The sequence below is a fragment of the Daucus carota genome, chromosome 4 (assembly GCF_001625215.2).
Source record: "Daucus carota subsp. sativus chromosome 4, DH1 v3.0, whole genome shotgun sequence".
Classification (NCBI taxonomy): Eukaryota; Viridiplantae; Streptophyta; class Magnoliopsida; order Apiales; family Apiaceae; genus Daucus; species Daucus carota.
The window spans coordinates 18,409,128-18,426,523 of NC_030384.2; the positions used below are offsets into that span (position 1 = coordinate 18,409,128).

At 45.1% G+C, this 17,396-nt stretch overlaps 1 non-coding gene across 1 annotated transcript; it reads left to right on the forward strand.

Annotated features, from left to right (window-relative positions):
- The first annotated feature begins 2,775 nt into the window (after window positions 1-2,775).
- LOC135152516 (small nucleolar RNA R71) lies at window positions 2,776-2,882 on the forward strand. The gene has a single exon (XR_010291691.1). It is a non-coding gene; the product is annotated as a small nucleolar RNA R71 (small nucleolar RNA).
- Window positions 2,883-17,396: the final 14,514 nt, after the last annotated feature.

Genomic DNA, 17,396 nt, shown 5'->3' on the forward strand with positions numbered 1-17,396 from the left:
TGGCATTTTTCCCAATTAAGAACTAGATTGGTTTCCACACATCTTTTCAGTACCATCTTCAAGTTGCTCAAGCATTCATCATAAGAAGAACCGAATACCGAAAAGTCGTCCATGAATACCTCAACATTGGTACCAATCATCTCGGAGAAAATAGCCATCATGCATCTCTGAAAAGTTGTTGGTGCACCACAAAGTCCAAAAGAAAGACGACGGAAAGCAAATGTGCCAAAAGGGAAAGTGAAAGTAGTCTTCTCCTGATCCTCTGGTGCAATACAAATCTGATTATATCCCGAATACCCATCAAGAAGACAATAGTACTCATGACCGGCCAACCTATCAAGGATCTGATCAATGAAAGGCAACGGAAAGTGATCTTTTCTGGTGGCTATATTGAGCTTCCGATAATCCATGCATATTCTCCAACCTGTGACTGTTCGAGTCGGAATGAGCTCATTCTTCTCATTAGCTACCACGGTCATGCCTCCTTTCTTAGGCACACACTGAACAGGGCTCACCCAAGAACATTCCGAGATTGGATAAATAATGGCAGCATCAAGCCACTTAAGAATCTCCTTATTTACCACTTCTTTCATGATTGGATTGAGTCTTCTTTGATGCTCAACAGTGGGTTTACTACCCTCCTCGATCAGAATTTTGTGTTGACAATAAGAATGGCTGATTCCCTTGATATCTGCGATAGTCCATCCAATGGCTGATTTGAATTCCCTAAGAATTCTCAAAAGCTTTTCCTCCTCTATACCTGAAAGGTTAGATGCAATAATCACTGATAATGTAGAAGCTTCGCGAAGAAAGGCTTACCTTAGGTGTTCGGGAAGTTACTTGAGCTCAAGTTTAGGAGCTTCGACAATAGATGGTTACAGCCGTTCATGAGAATCTTTCAACTCCGATAACCCAAGAGATTCAATTGGAGGATCCATCCTTCTTCTCCAAGGAGAAGCATTTAAGAATTGAAGATGTTCTTCTTCCTCCTCATCTCCGAATTCAGAGTCACCTGATAGAACCCTTTCCAAGATATCAGTTTTCAGCCTGTTGTCAATTTCCGAATGTGCTGCAGCTTCGAGCACATCAACTTTAAAGCATTCCTCCTTGTCCAATGGAAGTTTTATAGCATTGAACACGTTGAAAGTGACCATTTGATCTTGAACTCTCATTGTGAGTTCACCCATTTGAACATCGATCAACGTCCGCCCTGTCGCGAGGAATGGTCTCCCCAAGATGATGGGAATCTTCTTATCTTCCTCAAAGTCGAGAATGACAAAATCAGCATGGAAGATTAGCTTATCCACCTTTACCAACACATCTTCAACTATCCCCCTTGCATATGTAATCGAACGATCAGCCAGTTGCAAAGACATATTATTAGGTTTCAGCTTCGGAATACCAAGTTGCATGAAAATAGACGAGGGCATCATATTGATGCTAGCTCCCAAATCACATAAACACTTGTCGAATGACAATTGCCCAATAGGACACGGGATTGTTAAACTTCCCGGATCCTTCAGCTTTGGGGGCAATTAATGCTGCAACACCGCACTACACTCCTCGGTCAAAGCTACAGTCTCCAACTCCTCAAGCTTGAGTTTCTGAGAACGAATACCTTTCATAAATTTAGCATAACTCGGCATTTGTTCTAGAGCCTCCGCAAAAGGTATGTTGATTTGTAATTTCTTGAAAACCTCTAGAAATTTAGCGAATTGCTTGTTGAACTTATGCTTTTGAAGTCTCTTCAGAAAAGGGGGAGGTGGATATACTTGCTTGACCCCATCATCCGAATTAGGACTAGACTTTTCAGCTGATTCCTTACTTGCCTCCTCGTTGATTTCTTTCTTGTCAGCGTCAACAACAGTTTTTTCACTATCAGACTTAGATGAGAGTGCGGGTGTTTAAACATTTTGAACACTCTCATCCTTATCATGCTCTGTTGCTGAATCTTTATCATTCGTAACCTTTCCGGACCTCAAGGTGACAGCCTGTACCTTTTCCTTCACTTCCTTCTTGCCTGGATTGGCCTCAGTATCACTAGGAACAGTTCCTTGTGGTCTATTAAGCAACGCATTAGCAATTTGCGCAATCTGATTCTCCAAAGTCTTGATTGACACCGCTTGGCTTTTAAACATTAACCTCAATTCTTCCGATTCAGACCTTTCGTTGGAAGACTGTCCAGCCACCCCTTGATTTTGTTGCTGGAATCCGGGTGGATGGAATTGCTGCTTCGGTGCAAACTGTTGTTGGAAACCAGAGGGGTTGAAAGGTCTAGCTCCTTGATGCTAAACTTGTTGCTGCGGGTGTGGCATGAAGTTCTGATTGTTGCTCCGGCTGAAATTCGGATGATTCTGATTATTCGGGTGATAAGTAGCCGGAGCTGGCTGCTGAGATCTCTGAAAATTGCTCACAAACTGAGCTGACTCGCTAGATATGGCACATTGAACAGTGGCATGAGTACCCGCACAAAGCTCACAAACTGAAGGTGGCTATTGAATTCCCAAATTTACCAAAGAATCCACCTTCATAGTAAGAGCTTTAAGTTGAGCACATATGGCTGAAGTAGCATCAACATACAGAATCCCTGCTACTTTGCCCTGATGAAGACGCTGAGTACGGTTCTGATATTCATTCACAGTCATCATCTCGATCAACTCATAAGCCTCCTCATAGCTCTTAGCTCATAGAGCTCCACCTGATGCTGCATCGAGCATTGGCCTCGATTGGGGTCCCAAGCCATTATGGAAGCAATTAATAATCATCCAATCAGGCATCCCATGATGTGGGCACTTTCGAAGCATCTCCTTGTAGCGTTCCCAAGCTTCACAAAGAGTTTCACCAGACTGTTGAGAAAATTGAGTGATAGCATTCCTGATTGCAGCTGTTTTGTCCATAGGGAAGAACTTTCTAAGAAATTTCTGAGCCAGATCCTCCCATGTCGTAATAGATCTTGCAGGAAGAGAATGCAACCATCCCTTAGCTTTATCCCTCAGAGAAAATGGGAACAGCCTCAATTTGATGGCATTTTCAGTAAAATCATTGAACTTGAAAGTGTCGCAGATCTCAATGAAGTCCCGAATATGCATATTAGGATCCTCTGACGGAGAACCCCCAAACTGCACTGAGTTCTGAACCATCTGAATAGTGCTCGGTTTGATTTCGAAAGTGTTGGCCTGGATTGCGGGCCTGACAATGCTCGACTGGATGTCATTGATTTTCGGCTCAGAGAAAGCCCTAAGAGCCTTGGTATCATTCGCTGCTAGTTCGCCCATTGTAGTACTCAGTATCGTTTCTGCTTTTGCCAATGCTTCTTTACGGGCCTGAGAATGTGTTCGCATACACGTCACTCAAGTACTTGAAACACACACAAACGAAATAAAAGTGAGAAAAGAATCCAAGTCAGTGAACTTTAACGACCACTGATGACAAGCACATAAACTAAAATATAACACCGAGTCCCCCGGCAGCGGCGCCAAAAACATGTTTGCATAAAATCACGCAAGCGTACGTGGTCACAAGTAGTATAGAATCAATTTCAGTTCGTTCCCACAGAGACTGGTGTATTCAGAAATATGCACTTATGCGACAATGTATGATTATTATTCAATGCTTGGACAAATAACAATATGGTTCGTTTTATCTAAATTACTAAATCAAGTCGAATTATAACTAAGAGAATTAAAATCGAATTACTAATGAGAATAAAACATGAGATTCTAACTTCATTATATACTTCATTCAGAGCTATGCCTTATCGATATGTGATGGTTGACAACTAATCAGATAACACGAGAATGATACACGATAACTGTCGTTATACGTGCACCATACTATTTCACATCCGCAATTAAGATAGAAGGTAAACAGACACCAATTATGCTTAGACCCTATATGTCTATAAGATTTAAAAAAATAACGGTTGAAGAACATGTTATCTATCAAGATTACATAGGGCGATGCAAGATGGTTAAAATTACACCCCTAATCATGTATATCGAATACATAATCCTATGTTCGCATGGCAAGTTCTAAATCAATATATCCACTGCCGCTTCAATAAAGATTAACACACAACTTAGATGTTAGCTACGCATCCAAGAAGAATAAGCACAACCAATACGAAAAAATCAAGCATTCATCACACAAATAATTAAGGCAAATCAACTATTGAAATCCATATATAAATCCTTTAGAACCCCACGATAATGATTAGCTCATAATCGAACTTCTCATCATCATGGGAATAAGAGTAAACATGGTACTCGATCTCGATCTTCGAAGAATTACAAAAGTAAAAACAATGAAACTCGATCTCGATCTTCTCCGTAGCCGTCACGTGCTCCTTGGAATGTTTCTAGGTTATGTTTTAAGTCCCCCAAGCCTTTCTTTAACTTCCCCAGCGAACGGGCCTTCAAACGGATGAAAAACGATTAAAACAGGCCAAAAATCCCGCCCAGATTGTGATGCCGGCGCCCCAGGTGTGAGGCGGGCGCCACACACTGGCGCCCCCGCCTCACGGCTCAGGCGGGTGCCTCAGCTCATCAGCCCGTGCCGCCAACGCTTCTTTGCCCATAACTCTCTCCTCGTGCATCCGATTACTTCGCCGTTTTTTTTTTCAATGAAAGCTATGGATCTCCTCTTCCTCCTCCTCCCAAGACACCTACAAAACACAACATCAAAACATATCAAAAACATCAAAAGCTTGAGGCTATTTCATCATTTTAAGTCAAAACGAAGGCTTCCAAGTGGATATAAAATCCACTTATCAGGTACATAGCTGTCTTTGGCCCCTTAGCTTAATATCCTACTTTAATGTGTTCTACCACCAACATCGAGTCGAGCTTCACAACAAGTCGTCTCACCTTCATCTCAAGAGCTAATCTCAAACCTCCAACTAAGGCCTCATATTTTGCATCATTGTTAGATAGTTGGAAGGTAAAGTGAATCGCGTTCAAGAGTCTGTGTCCTTCGGGGCTTACCAATACTATTCCCGCACCTGCTCCCTCATTGTTCACATCTCCGTCGGTGTGCAATATCCACCATAGCTCAGGGATTCCTTCCTCAGGGGCGCCAGGTTGTGATGGTAGGTCAGGGTCGTATTTGATTAACAGGCCAGAATTCTCCCCGTCTTCGGGAAACTCCAAAATGAAATCTGTTGAGGCTTGCCCCTTGATGGTAGTTCTTGGTTTATAATCGAGACCGAATTGCCCCAACTCCACAGCCCACTTCATCATCCTACCTGTGACCTCCGGCTTATGCATGATCTGTCGAAGGGGGTAGGCGGTTCTGACCTCCACCTTGTGTGCTTGGAAGTAAGGCCGTAACTTTCCGGATGCATGTACCAAGGCATATACCAAATTCTCCAAACTCGTGTAGCGAGTCTCTGCGTCCAGCATTCTCTTGCTCACATAATAGACCGGGGATTGACCTTCCGTGTCCTCTTTTACCAACACAGCACTAATAGAATAATCCGAAACAGCTAGATACAGGATAAGTGTCTCACCTTCCCGAGGTTTGGCTAAGAGAGGGGGCTCACCCAGATATGTCTTGATTTTTACAAAAGTGTCTTCACACTCCACCGTCCATTCAAAGTCCTTGGACGCGCCCTTGATGGCCTTGAAGAATTCTCTGCACTTTTTCGAGGACTTAGACACGAACCTGTATAGAGCGGCTATACTTCTCGTCAAGCTCTGCACTTGTTTGATAGTAGTTGGGCACTTCATATCCAACAAGGCCTTGATCTTCGCCGGATTGGCCTCAATACCTCTATGATTGCCCCAAACACACATTTTTGGGCGTTGAGCTTCATCCTATACTTCCGCAGGATTTCGAACATCTCCGATAGATGAGTCACATGATCACTGGCTTTCTTGGACTTGACCAACATATCGTCAACGTACACCTCCATGGTCTTTCCTATTTGATCTTTGAACATCATGTTTACTAACCTTTGTAGGTCGCACTTGCGTTGATGAGCCCAAAGAGCATGGCAATGTAACAGTATAGACCTCTGTATGTGATAAAGGAGGTATGCTCCTGATCAGGCTCGTACATGGGAATTTGATTGTATCCCGAATAGGCGTCCATCAAACTTAGGAGAGCGTGACCTGCTGTCGAGTCTACTAGCTGATCAATCCTAGGGAGCGGGATGCTATCCTTGAGGCATGCCTTGTTGAGGTCAGTGAAGTCTATGCATGTGCGCCACTTCCCATTGGGTTTCTTCACGATTACAGGGTTTGCCAAACATGTTGGGTAGAATGACTCTTTTACCAGTCTGGCTTTCATGAGGCGATCCACTTCCTCCTGTAGGGCCTCAGCTCTTTCTCCACTTATAGGTCTGCGCTTCTGCCTAGCACCTTTTTTCGAGCGGTCGATGTTAAGGTGGTGGCACATAACCGCGGGGTCGATCCCGATCATATCTTCATGACTCCAAGCAACTACGTCTAGGTTGACCTTCAAGAATTCTACCAGTTTGTTTCTTACCTCGGGACTTAATCTGGACCCTATTTTAAGGATCTTGTCATCACTCCCCGGTGTGACCTGTATCTCAATCGTATCTTCAGCTGGTCCTGTATTCTCTACATGCATGGGTAGTCTAGGGTCTAGGTCGAAATCAAAATGATGCGGAGGTACCTTGTGATTTGAGGATGCGTCCTCGAGGACCTCTTCAACAGGCGAGGGCTCATCCAACTCCATGACAATCTTCCCTTCATTCAACTTTCTAACTTTCTTTGGAGGTGTGACCTCTGATTCGGTAACCCGCTCTTCGCATATTGCCAACACAGGTGTATCATCGGGAGACGGCTCATTATTATGAGGGGCGTGTTCTTCTAGAGGCGTGTCCTCTGTATCACTATCTAGGTACTGTACGAGGTAAAGGGCATTGACTGTCTGTTATGCCTTGGGTGATCCTCCCCTTCTATCTCTAAAACCATTGAGTGACCTGCTGTAACAATCGCGAGACTCGTACTGACTTCCTTTCACACAGCCGATTCCCTCAGGAGTGGGGAAATTCATAGTAAGATGGTAGATAGAGGTGACAATTCTCATGTCCTTCAGAATGGGACGTCCAATGATTGCATTGTGTAATGATGCTTGGTGGCTACCTAGGGGAACTCTTCTAGGGTGACTGGCAAACGGATGGTACCCTTGGCTTTGATGGCTTCTCCTCCGAATCCGTATAAGTATAGGTTCTCCACGGTCATGTCCATATCTTGTAGCCCCATCATCTTGTAGGCATCGTAGTAAAGGATGTTGACTGAGCTTCAGTTATCCACAAACACTCGATGCACATTCAGGTTTGCAATGCGGATGGCGACTACCAAGGCGTCGTTATGAGGGTGGTGTAACCACTTAGCATCTTCCTCAGTGAAGGTGACGGCCATATTTTCTCCTCTAAACAACCTCGGAGGCCTTGCCGATAGATGGTTCACATTGGTAAGAGGGTAGTCCCTCGCTTCTTTAACGTATCTCTCTATTGCTTTTCGGCTTCCTCCACCGATGTATGGACCTCCAAATATAATTTTGATACTACCCTCTCTCGCGAACTGAACGTCAGCTTGCTTTCCATCATCCTTGCCTTCCTGTGACCTACGACGGGCGCCTCTCTCTGGTGGGTGATCAATCCTATATTTCCTTACCCACTCAGTCAAGTAACCTTCTCTGATCAACTCTTCAATTTCCTCTTTAAGGTGTCTGCAGTTCGCGCTATTATGCCCGGTTGATTCATGGAAGTCACAATACTTCCTCTTGTCTTTTGCGACATTGTGGGGAATCGGTTGCGGCTTTCGGAAGGGGACCTTATTTTTACTCACTACATAGATGTGTTCAGCTGATGCTGTCAGTGGGGTATACGTGTCTGGCTATCTCGGGGGGCTCCAATTTCTTCTTTCCGTGGTCATGTGTACCTTGCCTAGAGAACGGGCGCGCCCTCTTGGCTCCGGACTAGGGGTACAGTCCTTTGTCTTGTACTTCGACTTAGCAACCTCTTTTTGGTTCTCAGCAAGGGATTGCTCTACCTTCTTGAAGGACTCAGCTGCTGCGTATAGCTCTGACAAAGTTGCCGGGTCTTTCCCTTGGAGGTGTTTCCAGAAGTCGGTACCAACTTTTAGCTCTGCTATGAGGAAGTTCTTCAAGGTCTCGTCTGAGGCTCCTCTTACTCCCATGGACTCTTGGTTAAACCTTTTGAAGTCGGCGGTTAGGGTCTCGTTATCACGTTGCTTCACGTTGGATAAAGTAGTGACTGGTGGAAAGTATTTGGTCGCGGCCTGAAATTGCATCATGAACATCCGCTGCATGTCTACCCATGAAGAGATCACACCTTCTCCTAGTTTCTGAAATCATTGCTGGGCGATATCCGTGTTGCTGACCACAACTAGGGGTTGGCTATTTGGTAAAGTGCGGGGGTCTTGAATGTGCACCGGCGAGTAAGCCTCAACGGACTCATCTTCGACGTAGTAGTCTCCTTCATACAAATCATCGTCATGGTTAGACATCTCAACCTGTACAAGAATTTAACTGGTTCCCCTCCTTCTAGCGCCAATTTGTTGATAGAGGAATTTGGTGAATCAACAAACGTGAGGTTCGTCGCCGGAATTACGGTGTAGCGTGGTGATGATATGACGGAAACCCGCCGTAGGGTGGTGGTTTTAGGTGTTTTTTTGGGTGGTTGAGATCAAGGGAATATACTTCTGCTCTCGTTCTCACAACTCTCGATATATCCCCTTGATGTGCCTACGTACCCCTTTATATAGGGGATCAAGCCGTACGTAGTTCTATTGAACCAAGACTCCTAGTTTGATCAGGACTAGGCCTCTTGGGGATAAGACCAACCTTAAGCCGATGACTTATCACTTAGAGTACAACTTCAATTAGAATTAAGCCTTGAGGCTGACTACCTCAGACTCCTAGTCCAAGTACATCACGGATACGGCATTAGCTCCACTACGAGAGATAACAATAACTGCTACGTTTTGTAGAATGTAGGAGACGTCTGGTAGAGCCCTGACCAATTCTTTGAGGTGTAGGGACGCGTCCTTACCCCTTAATGAAGGTTCTCACTAAGAGGTAAGACAATTAAGGAGCCAACACGATCGTCTCAATCCCCCAATGAGGGCTAACTCACAAGAATACAGGATTCAGACATATGATCGGCCTTCATGTTACTCCTGAGGTCCTTCAAGAGCCATGATCACCTCAAGCCCCCACACGAGGGTTAACTCGGAAGATAGCAGGATTATGGATTGTAGATCATGCTCGGATGAGCCTGGGAATTATCAGATGAGCCTGATAACTACCAGATGAGCCTAGTAACTAGTCTTCATGTCTCTCGGAAGGGTAGGTCTTCATATCCCTCGGAAGGGTCGTCATTGAGACTCACTCATTCCCTCACCTAGCATATTTACATGTGGGCGCGACCCCTGAGGGCGCGCCCTAGGTTTTCACTCTCCTGTTTCACCAAATGGTTGCAGTCAAGACACCTCCGCCTCATAAGGCCGCGCCCTCGGGATCACACCGAGAAGGGCGCGCCCCTTATCCAAATCATATGGCCGAATTCGGCCACAACATAATTGAATCACTAATTTAGAGACTCTGACACTAACATTTGTTGAATTTGTGTTAATGCTGATTTATATCTTGTCAAGTATGTCAGATGTTCTAACACTTCTATATTTTGTTCGGTGTTTGTTTTTGTATGCAATTTAATTGCCTATGTTATATGTCTGCATTTGAATTTTAATCGGAAATGTGATGAGTATATAATTTGATCCGTGTTTCTGATCAACTGTGACTGATACCTCTTTAACCAATCTCTGATCTCCAATTTTGTATTTTTTTAATAACATTACTGATCTATGTATAAATATGTGAAATATTCTTCTAACCTTGTGTCTCTTCTATTACTGGAGATGGGGAAACTTGCTGACCAGCTTTATTTGTTTAGCACAAATAATTCATTTTATCATTTATGTTAATGATTCATTTTATCATCTACTTATTGAATTCATTGGGAGATGTGATGAGTAATTAATTTGGTCCGTGTTTCTGATTAGCTGTGACTGATACCTTTTTAACCAATCTCTGATCTCCAATTTATTTATTTTAGTGACATTTTTAATCTATGTATAGATATGTAGATATCTGTTGGGATGACATATTAATATATATATTCAGTCAGACTTTAGAGTTTCTATAGCATAGACTAGAATTACATTTAGTTTCTTAAGAAGAAAAATGCATTCACCATTGGAACGTTCAGTACCGGAAATGAATTATGGTTTAGTATAGTGATTTTTTTTTTAATGAGTTGAAGGCAACAATTTAGAGTCTCTAATACACATATTTTAATTGTGTTTTAGTCCAAAATTTACTTTCAAGGCTGAAATTCTGGCATGTATCTTCTTTGTTTGGTTTATGCATTTAGATGTTCCTACATTTATCTGTTGTAAGCATATCTTTCTTTATATTTTTTTAGGACAAGAAACATGGGTAATAATGATAGGTGAGGACTGACGAAAAATAGTAAATAAATTTATTTAGAAGGAAAGGATAAGCGGTTTAGATCATTGAACATTGTGACATTCATAAAATCATATCATCTGTTGTGCCTTAAAATCTCCCTGGGCTTATTTTCTAGCCCATCATATTATTTGAGCTTTATTTGGGTCTACTGGAGTTATTTGGTAAATGATATTGGGTTTCACCATGGCTGGGTGAGCCATGGAAGACATACACAAGTGTATACGGACTTGCACTGGAGGCTTAATGGAGGCTGCCATCAGGATGGGGTTGCACCTAAGAGCGCTTTAGGGGTTACCGCTAAGTGCATCCTGGCTTACAGCTGTAGGGCTGCAGTTAGGGGATGCCGCTGGCAGGGCTTCCGCCGGCTGGGCAGAACGGCAGGCAGACTCCAAGCAGGACTCTTCTTCCTCGTTTCTAGGAGGACGAGTTGGAAGCAAATTGGGAGTATATCATCTATCATTTATCTACAAATTAAGGGATAAATACGTGCATTATGGAAATAATTACAAAACGGGTGGAGATAATTCATATATATTCGGATTATCATGCAAGATGAAGGCTTCAAGTGACCTACTTGGAGTGGGATGCCGCTAGATAACTACAAGAGAAAGTTGTTTTATCCTAAACTAGAAGGGATAAGAGCTTATCTCTTCAGAGTCCCAAATCGAGAACTACATGGGCTTGATCCCTATAAATAGGGTATGTAGGCACCTTGCAAATTAGGGACGGATTCGGATTCATTACTCACGAGTTCTACACTCTAAAGAGAGGCACGTGTAACCTTTCTGACGTACATTTCCGGGCAATTGCAGGACGGAATTCCATAGTTCCGCCCTTGTTGCTTGGTCATTTGCGAGCTCAGCCCTTAAACACATTTGTTTTTCTTTAATTTATGTTAACGGTAGCCCCTAAAAGCTAGCCGTATTTTACGAAGTTGTAACGAATATCTCTATAATTGTGCTATACGGTTCTGGGGGTGTTGTATCAATTCCTCTCACAACACTTTTTGGCGCTAGAAGGAGGGGATTACTGATCTTACAGAGGAGAGATGTCAGAAATTCCCGAAAACCCAGAAAATCCCAAGACGTCGGAAGGCGCTACGCAAAATGAAAGCGACGTTCCGAACGGGGAATTAACACGCGAGGAAATGAAGGCAAAAATGAAGAGAATGAGTCGGAGGATTGCCTCCTTTAAAAGAAAGTCAGCAAGGTCGAAAAAGGCTAGCAAGGTGACTCCCACCAAGCTAGATTTTGATGGAGATGGCGGCAGGAAGGTGGCAACCCTGAAAACGAAGCTAACCCCGAGATGAATGATGGAGAACACTCACAGGCTGCTAGTGTGTTCGATCGCCTTGGGAGAAAACTGACCGAGCAGGACTTGCGGCACAGGCTTGGCAACAAGGCCCCTAACGGGGACGAACCTGAAGGCTCGCAACGCAGGGCCCCTCCAAGCCAAAGACAGGAGAAGCCCGTGTCTGAAGCTCGGTCAAAGGATAAAAACCAAAGGTCGTCGAAAGTTATCTCCATTCATGATGATGAGGAAAGCTCAGGGTCGCACAATGATGAGGAAGTCAGCAATAAGAAAGATCAGCCCCAGGATGGTGACTATGAGGTTGCACTCGATGATGGGGATGATAAGTGCAAGATGGAAGAGCTGCTGGAAGCCCTAAAAAAGGTGAAGGCCGATAAGAAGTCGAAAGCCGATCTTACCGTCAAGTCACCCTTCACTAAAAGGGTTAGGGAGTCACCCCTACCGCGTATCTACAGGGGGGTTGGCGACCTGCGATTTAACGGAACCATGGATCCCGTGGAGTATCTTAGCCGGTCTGACACTGAAATGGTGGTCTACCAGATTCCAGACCTCACAAAATGTCGCTTATTGGATGCAACCCTCAGGGATGACGCTCACCACTGGTTTAAGAGGCTTCCTACTAATTCTATCAGCTCTTGGAGGAAAATGTGTGAGCTGTTTGTGGGAAAATTCAGGGCTTCCGTTACTTATGCCCCACCTGCCAACACTCTAGCTAATATCAAGCAGAAGGAACATGAGACACTCAGAGAATATTTCAAACGCTTCAACTCAGAGGTGCCTCGTGTCAGGACAACATCAAAGGAGACCCTGAAGAACTTCTTGATCGCGGGGGTAAGGCCTGGAACAGACTTCTGGAAGGAGTTGCAAGGGCGGGAGCCCGAAACCATGGCCGACTTCTTTGCTAGGGTGGAGCCCCATAAGGTGATTGAGGAGTCTCTAGCTAATTTTAAGAAGGAGTCGAAGTTTGAAAGCCATAGTAGCTGGAAAAACAAGAGAAACAGGTCTTACAACCCAGATAGGAGGAACCCCTGCATAAGGCCTACTGGTGAGAAATCCTCGAGCCGAGACGGCAAAACCTCAACCATTACTGTGAATACAACCAGCACACAGAGCTTCGATAAGTCAAGGCTAACTATGAGGAAGACCAGGGAACCAAGGTACCACGAATACACGCCTCTGACAGCTTCCATAGATCATATTTTCGAGGTTAGAGACAAGGCGAGACTCTTCCGGAAGCCCTTTCGAAGTGGACCACCTGGAAAGAAAGACCAGGGTAAATATTGTGCTTTCCATGACTTGAATGGGCATGACACAGCGGAATGTGTGCATCTCAAGGACCACATAGAGGACCTAATCAGAATTGGGTACCTGACCAAATTTGTAGCCCAAGAGGCTAAAAAGTATAAGGAAAAGAAAGCTGAAAGAACAAATAACCAGGAAGCCAACCGTAACACCCGGGCTGGCAGTGTACGAATGATCATCGGAGGACCCTTCGTGGGAGGCCAGGGGCGCAGTGCTATGAAGAGATATGTACGGGAAGCCCGAGGGCCACCCTTGACCAATGTGTGCCATCTGTCTGAAAGGCCTCCCAAGATGTTTAAAGGGGAGACCATGGACATTACCTTTACTGAGTGGGATGCACGCACGGTACACCATCCTCATAGCGATGCCCTGGTGGTAACAGCTGTGATTGGAAATGTCAATGTGCACAGGCTTCTCATCGACAACGGAAGCTCTATCAATATCCTGGCCTACAGTGCATACAAAAGAATCAAAATGGCAGACAAAGACTTGATGGCCTGCTACAATGAATTGTCTGGTTTCACAGGAAATGTTGTCCAAATTGTTGGAAGGGTAAGGCTCACAATCACCCTTGGAGTAGAACCACTGGCTACCACTCAAGTTGCGGAGTTCATGATAGTAAATGAGAACATCTCCTATAACGGGATCCTGGGCAGACCTATCTTAAGAGACATGCGGATCGTAACCTCAATCTACCACTTATCAATGAAATTCCCAACCCCTAATGGAGTAGGATGCGTGCGAGGATGTCAGGCTGACTCCCGAGAATGCTATAGCAGGGCTTTGAAATCCGTAGTAAAGGCCTGCAAAGAGATCCAATTAATGGACGGAGACCCATACCTGGAAGCCTCACATGCCATGCATGGAGGGCTCACTCTCACGAATACACCCCCGGTGGAGAATATTGATACAGCTGAAACCCTGGTTGAGGGGATTGTGGAAGATGTGACAGACAGTGATTCCGAAGGGGCTGGTCATAGGCAGCCCCAAAATAAAACGCAAGAAAATAAGTGCGAGTCACCTTGTAACTTCAGCAGTGCTATGGTAACCTATCAACTTGGAGACCAGACACGGCTTCCCGTTCATGAAATCCTGGGTACGCAACCCCAAGAGGGTAGCAATAAAGAGGTTACCGTGGAGATCGACCTCGACCCAAGGTTGCCGGAAACCCAAGTGAAGACTGGAGCAGCTGGGGATACCTTGTCCATCTTTGTGGATGAGTCCGACCCCTCTAAAGAATTAAAGATTGGGGAGCAATTGGGGCCAGACGTAAAGGAAACCCTGGCCGCATTCTTAAAGAATAATCTGGACGTCTTCGCTTGGAACCATTCGGATATGATCGGGATTGACCCAGAAGTCATGTGCCACCACCTCAATATTGACCCGGACAGAAAGGGAGTCAGACAGAAGAGAAGGCCAGTTAGTGGGGAAAGGGCTACCGCTCTTCAAGAAGAGGTAGACTGACTACTAAAGGCAGGCCTAGTAAAAGAAGCCTTTTACCCTACGTGGCTAGAAAACCCAGTGCTGGTAAAGAAACCCAATGGGAAGTGGAGAACATGCATAGACTTCACTGATCTGAACAAGGCTTGCCCTAAGGACAGCTTCCTGCTTCCTCGAATTGACCAATTGGTGGACTCCACTGCAGGGCATGCATTGTTAAGATTCATCGACGCTAACTCGGGCTACAACCAAATCCCCATGTTCGAGCCAGATCAGGAACATACCTCCTTTATCACTGATAAGGGGCTTTATTGCTATATCGGGATGCCGTTCGGTTTTCTAAATGCTAGGGCTACTTATCAAAGGCTGGTCAAAAAGATGTTTAAGGACCAGATTGGGAAAACAATGGAAGTATATGTGGATGACATGCTAGTCAAATCAAAGGAAGCTTATGATCATGTGCCACACTTATCTGAGATGTTCGACATACTAAGGGACTATAGGATGAAATTGAATCCCCAAAAGTGCGTATTCGGGGTCGAATCTGGCAAGTTCCTGGGCTTCATTGTCAATCATAGGGGAATCAAAGTTAACCCTGCGAAAATCAAGGCCTTAATTGAAATGAGGTTGCCTAGAATTCTGAAAGAGGTGCAATGCCTTACAGGCCGAGTTGCCGCCCTAAACCGGTTTATCTCGAAGTCCTCAGACAAATGTGGGGAGTTCTTTGCAGCCATAAAAAAGGGGCAAAAATTTGAATGGACGACAGAATGCGAGGCTGCCTTCCTAAAGCTGAAGGAGCAACTTGGGAGCCCGCCACTGTTGGCAAAACCAACGGAGGGTGAAGCCTTAATCCTTTACCCAGGGGTTTCCGAGTTCTCAAATAGCGCCGTCCTGATCAAGGAGGAAGAGCAAGCCCAGCAACCGGTATATTATGTGAGCAAAAGATTACTCGATGCTGAAACCCGCTACTCGAACATGGAGAAGTTAGCCTACGCACTAATTTTGGCTTCCCGTAAACTAAGGCCTTACTTCCAGGCTCACAAGACTGAAGTGCGAACATCCTTCCCTCTCAGACAAGTCTTACACAAGCCAGAAGCCTCTGGTAGAATCATGAAATGGGCAGTCGAGCTAGGCGAATTTGATATAGAGTACAAGCCAAGGACCGCCATCAAGGGGCAAGCGCTAGCTGACTTTATCCTGGAATTTCCACCCACTTTTGAAGTTGAAGGGATGGAATGCGTACCTGAACCTCAGTCTCCAGTAGCCATACCCGAGAATTGTTCCCCTTGGTGGAACTTGTACGTCGATGGGGCTGTCAATGGAAAAGGGGCCGGGTGGAATTGTCCTAGTCAGTCCGGAAGGCCATAAGCTGCAAAGCTCCATTCACTTCAACTTTAAAGCCACCAACAATGACGCGGAGTATGAAGCCCTAATAGCGGGGCTGAAGCTAGCCTTGGAGATGAAGGTGGAAAATATGAATGTTTACAGTGATTCAATGTTGGTAGTCTGGCACATCCGAGGAGGCTTCCAAGCTAGGGGTCCCCGTACCGATCTTTACATGCGGTATGCCCAAGAACTAATTGGGAAATTCAGGGAGATCAAACTAGAGCAAATACCAAGGTCTGAGAATGCAGATGCGGATGCCCTGGCCAAGTTAGGCTCTCAGAGGGATGCACATATGCTTGGGGTGATCCCCCTCGAAATCCAATATCAGCCTAGCATCCCCAAGATTGAAGTCCTGGACGTTGAGGTTGAAGAGTCTAACCTTTGGACAACCCCAATTCAGGAATACATAGCCAACGGAACCCTACCTACGGACAAGGATGAGGCCAGAAAATTGAGATACAAGGCAGCCCAATATGTAATTTATGATGGAGTTCTTTACAAAAGAGGGTTCAACCGACCCCTCCTTAGGTGTGTTGCTGGGATAAGATGTGAGTACATTATGCGCGAGGTGCATGAAGGAATTTGTGGGAATCACTCGGAGGGTGCCTCCCTCGCCCACAAAATTCTCCGTTAAGGCTACTACTGGCCTACCCTCTACAAGGACGCTCATGCCTTCGCCAAGGCCTGTGACAGCTGCCAAAGGTTCTCTAATACAAATAAGAACCCAGCAGTACCCCTAAAGTCCTTGACAAGCCCCTGGCCGTTTGCTGTTTGGGGTATAGACCTGATTGGAGAGTTACCCAAAGGAAAAGGAGGGGTGAAATATGCAGTTGTCACTGTAGATTACATCATTATGTGGGCCGAAGCTGAACCCCTGGCTTCCATCACTGCAAGGAAGCTGGTAGACTTCGTCTATCGAGCAATCGTCTGTCGATACGGGGTTCCCTATAAGCTCATATCAGACAATGGAAAGCAATTTGATAGCAATGAAATGATAGATTTCTGTGAACACCTCGGTATAAAGAAAGGGTTTTCCGCAGTGTGCCATCCTCAGAGTAACGGTCAGACGGAGGACGTAAACAAAATTATCAAGCACACCCTGAAAGCCAAACTAGAAGAGAAAAAGGGGTGTTGGCCAGAAAAACTTCCAATGGTGTTGTGGTCTTACAATACCACTCCAAGGTCTACCACCGGCGAAACCCTGTTCACCCTAACATACGGGTGTGAATCCATGGTTCCCGTGGAAGTTGGAGCAGGGTCCTTTCGAAGGGATAACTATGACCTTGAGAATAATGAAGTCAACCAAAGGCTCTACCTAGACCTGATCGAAGAAGTAAGGGATACAGCTCAGTTGAGACTTGTTGCATATCAACAGAGGACCCGTAAATATTTTGATAAGAAGGTGAGGGCCCGACCCCTCAAAACGGGAGACC